The following is a 4,878-nucleotide window of genomic DNA, read 5'->3' on the forward strand; positions in this document are numbered from 1 at the left end:
AATACTTCCAATATATTTCCAAAATATCAGAATATTTCCAAAATATTTCCAATAGATTTAAATATTCCCAAAACATTTCCAATACACTGGAATATTTCCACAGTATTTCCACTGTTAATTGGAAATATTTGGATTCATCACACTGAGCATTCCGGCGCTATCCCAGCTCCGCAATCCCAGATTTTTTCCCCCAATCCCAGAGGATTTTGGAGCTCACCCACCTGGCCAGGCTGAGCACAGCCTTTGATCTTCCCAGCCATGCGGTTCCCCTCTCCTGTAGGCCGAAGGGATCCGTCAATGAATAACAAAGGGGCAGAAAGAATTTTTTCTGTGTTTTTTTTTTTTGTGTTTTTTCCTCCTGACAATTCCAAGGGAACCTCTCAGCCAACAATTCCAAACTCTGAGGCGCTCTCAGAACAATCTGACAACTAATGGAGGAATTGAGTCCATGGCAAAAGTGGCACGCTGGAGACAGCCAGGGATATTTTAGCTCTTCCAAAAAAAAATATAAAAAATAAAAAAACAAAACCAAAAAGAACCATAAAAAAAAAAAAACAACAAAAATTTTTTTTTAAAAAATGCCCCAGCGCCTTTTTTTTGTTTTAAAGATGAACTCGGGATTCAAAGTGGCTGCAAAAATGAGGCTCCATCTTCCACAGCTGGGGAAATTTCTAATTTTTTTTTTTTTAATTATTTTTTTTTTTAATTATTTTAATTCAGTAAGTTGCAATTTCAGGTCTTCTGAGATTTCTTCACCTATTAAGAAAACACAAAAACCTTCCCCCGTCTTTATGACCTGTACAGTAAAACATCCCCCACCCCAAATTTGTGTGTATAAACCCAGTTTTGTGTTTATACACACCCCAAAAGAGGGAGGGACAGCAAAACAAGGAGAAAACCGGCAAAAAAAAATTAAAAAATCAGGAATTTCGGCCCATTTCCCAGATGGAAGTGCAGGTCAGTCTCTCACTGGGGGAAAATCAGGGGGAAAATGAGATTATTGCTGGAATTTTGGATGAGGTGAAGGCGGTGAGAGGGGATTTGGGGACACGGTGACAGCCCAGGGGACAAACACATCCATCCCCATCCATCCATCCATCCCTCGGGAATGCCTCGATCCCTGGTCCAAGGAAAAGCAGGAGCAGCGAGCTTTGGGAAGCAGGGGTTGCTTTGGGAGCGGCGTGGCTGCACGGATTGGGAATTTGGGTCAGGAATCACTCGTTTTTTCCATCAAATATTACAATTTTTCCATTTGTGCTGGTCCCTAATCCATTTATCCATCAGAATCTTGCCTCGGATCCAATTCAGCAACTGATTGGGGTTTCTGGTACCACCAAAAATTGATTTAATTCAATATTATTTTTCATGCAAATCCCAATTTTCTTTTGGATATTCTCATAAAAATCAGATTTTTAGGGTTCTTTTTCCATACAACCTGCAACCAAACCAGCTAAAATCCAAATAAAAGTCAATTTTACCCCTCTGACATTCCTGTGCAGAGGGTTTCTGACTCTTTGGGGAGGACAAAACTGAATGAAATTGTTCTTTACAGCTTAAGAAGAAATGGTTGGAACCTTTTACTCACACAAACACTACAGTGAATTTTCCCAGGATTTGTTTTTTTTTTTTTTTTGGCCAGGAAGTTTTCCCAAATCTAAAATAAAGAGCGGAAAAGTTGGATTCTCATGTTAGTGATTGGGTTTGCTGTTTGTTTTCTTTTCTTTGACTGCTTGACAAAGGGAATAAAACAGGAATTAAGTGCAGGGTTCCCTCCCCTTCTTCCATTTCCACGGGGTTAAATTCACTTTTGGACCTTCAAAATCAGATTTTGGGTCATGGAGATTCACGGGGATCTACTCCTAAAAACTCCTGGAGCTCGTTCTTGTGGAAGTTCAACATTTTTCCAGGTGTTTTCCCCAACGCTCTTGGGAGTTAAAATTCAATTTCAAGCCCAAATTCTTCGGTTTGCTCAAGCCAACACTGAAATCCTTGGGAATTAGGGGTCATTCCTGGCTGGGAGCAGGAATTCCAACCCAAATCAGGAGGAATCCCCAGGCTGGAAGGTGAAATTTCCTTTCCTCAGGCAGTCAGACACACCTAAAAATGCAACATTCCTACATCCACCACCCTGGGGGGAAAGAAAATCCCTTCAGATTTAATTTAAACTAAATCAGCAGTTTGCCTTCTATATTTTTCCATATTCCAGTTCAGAGGGTGAATCTTGTTTAAAGAGTGGGAATAAAACCTTGAAAATAAACAGCAACAGAAAAAAATCAACCAAACCCCCCCCTCCTCCAAAACCCCTCAAAGTTCTAAACTCCATCAAGGTAACTTAATTATTAAAAGGTTCATTAAAAAATGTTTTTTTCCTCTAATTTTAAACTGGTGTCAAGGTGGCAATCAAAAAAAAATTAAAAAAAAATAAAATCTGAATAAAAATGAGTAACTCTGGTGCACTCAGCAGGTCTTGTATCAATTTAAGAGAATTTTAAACTCTTGTTTGCCCAGAATTCCATTAAAACTTTTGTAGTAAAATATTTTTAAACCAATTATTTGTAAAAAAATCAAATCAAAAATGCAGCAGCTGAGGGTCAGCAAAAACTGGTCCAAAACAACAAGAACTTTTTAATTTTAAAGGGAAAATAAATAAAAACATCCAACAGAAGTTTTCCTGCACCTCCCTGCGAGGAATTCTTGGATTTAAAGCCCCAAAATTTCCCTGGAAAAGTCTCTCCTGCTGCTTCATTTGTGCCTTGAATTCCTGACAAGGCCATTTGATGATTCACCTCCTGTTTATCAGGTAACAAAGAAGGAAAAGCACCAGGAATTCTATATTTTAACTCCCTTTTTAGCCATTTTATTCACTGTCCTCCAGCTTTCCCTCCTCAGGAATCAATCCCAAACCTGCTGCTCCATCCATTCTTGAATAAAACAGGAATAATTAAAGAAAATAAACTTATTTTCCTCCCCTGTATTTCTGAGCTCAACCCCAGGGTCTGGCAGCAATTTACTATGACAATTCCTCCCTCTCACGGGAATATTTTATTAAATCATTAAATCCCAAGAAAGACTCGATTTTCCCTGGATTTCACCTTGGAAAAGGAGCCGGGAAGTGACAACACCAGGAAGTTTTACGTGGAAAACTCCTGGACACATCCAGCAACACCTCCAGCTCACCTGCTCTGCTTCAGGTGTGCCCAAATTCAACCCCAAAATCCTTTATTCCCCAAGAAATCTCCTCTTATTTTTTATTTTTTTACAAATAAAGCCGGGTTTTCCATAGCAAGTGTGACCCTGAGTGCAATTCTGGGAATAACCTGGAGGCTCTGATCCCTGCAACAACAACAAAACCCAACTCCTTTTGGCGTTTCCATAACAAAATTCGACGTCAGAAAGCAGAAACCTCTCAGCTCCAACCTTTAAAACACGAGAAGCCCCCTAAAAATTCACCGAATTGCGTTGTTTTAACAACCTACGGGAGGAATTCAGCCCGGCTGCATCCAGAGTTACTCAGCTCCTGAAGTTCCTTTAGGGAATGAGGAGTAATTAGGTGACTACATTAGAAATGCCCTTTAGACGCGTTGCTACAACAGGAAGGAACGAGGTTTTACCTGAAATTGAGGAGATTTATAAAGCACCTGCGTTGGGAGCGCTAATTTAGAGGGGGTGGGGGGGGGGAACAAGCCCTAAGGAAAGGCCTCGGGCCTACCCCGGGCACGCAGCCCTCCCCCCCCTCCCCAAAGCCCCCGGGAGCAGGAAACCCACCTTATCCCGGCTTTATTCCCACCTAATCCCACTAATTCCACCTCATCCCACCTCACCCCCGACGCTGTGGGGACAGCTCGGGGGACGCGCGGCCTGTGGAGGGGCCGGGGCCGGAGCTGGGCCAGCACCCCCCACCACCACCACCACCACCGCCGCCGCCGCCGCCTCCTCTGTCCCTCCGCGTCCCCCCATCTCCCACCAGCCGCCGCGGGGCTCCGAAGCGCTCTATTTACGGTCGATCGGGGAGTTTTACCGAGCCCCCGGGGGCCGCCGTGTCGCTGTCGCCGCGCTCCGCCGGGGCCGCCGCCGCCGCCGTGTCCCCAGTGCCCGGCTCAAAGATGGCGCCCGGCGCGCGCGCAGCCTCAACGCGCCCTCTGCCAAGATGGCGGCCGGAAATGGCTTCATCCTCCCGACGGAGAGGGCGGGCGGAGCCATGAGGCGGAGCGGGGCGGGTTTTGCTGTGCTTTCGCTTCCCCGCGCTTCTAAAATCCTTCCAAAAGCCTCGGAAATGCGGGCAAAGCTTTTCTCTGTGAAGCGAACAGGATCGTGGTTCTTCACCCTGCTCTGCGCCCTCAGAATTGAGGTTGGGAAATCCCTGCAGGATCAAGTTGTTTCCCGATCCCCCAGAGCCCTCAGTGCCACGGCCAGTCCTTCCTTGTCACCTCCAGGGATGGAGGACGACTCCAAACCTCCCCAGGCAGCCTCTTCCAAAGGCTGCCCACCCTTTCCATGATTAAACTCCTCCCGATGTCCCGAGAATTGTCCCCAGTCCCTGCCAGAGCCCCGCTGCCCTCAGCCCCGGCTGTGCCGTCCTCTCCCTCACGCCGCCTCAGGGATGAGAATTCCAAACTGGAAGGTATTTTGAGTTCCCAGCCCTTTTTTAGGATTTTTTTTTTCTTTGTATGGAGCCAGGATTATGTTTACCAAAAAGAAAAAAAAAAAAAAAAAAAAAGGCATTGTGGCTGTTATGTTTATTTAAGAGCTGTGGCCGTGGACGCCTCTTGGGAAAGCAGGGAAGAGAAGAAGGGTGACATTGCACAACAAAGATTTTACACCCCGTTCCTGTCCCTCAGTCAGCTCCAAGGTTCAACTTGGAGATGTTTGGGTTTAAAT

The 4,878-nt window shown here is 45.0% G+C and overlaps 1 protein-coding gene across 1 annotated transcript in view; it reads right to left on the bottom strand.

Annotated features, from left to right (window-relative positions):
• The window catches only part of ZC3H11A (zinc finger CCCH-type containing 11A), a gene marked incomplete at its 3' end in the record, with an annotated part of 10,738 nt that extends 6,687 nt beyond the window's left edge, over positions 1-4,051 (bottom strand). Inside the window, exons 1-2 of the mRNA XM_015650432.3 lie at positions 4,019-4,051; positions 222-274 (exon numbers count right to left, since the gene is read on the bottom strand). The remainder of the gene's footprint in view (positions 1-221; positions 275-4,018) is intronic.
• Positions 4,052-4,878: the final 827 nt, after the last annotated feature.

Source organism: Parus major, chromosome 26 (genome assembly GCF_001522545.3).
Source record: "Parus major isolate Abel chromosome 26, Parus_major1.1, whole genome shotgun sequence".
Classification (NCBI taxonomy): domain Eukaryota; kingdom Metazoa; phylum Chordata; class Aves; order Passeriformes; family Paridae; genus Parus; species Parus major.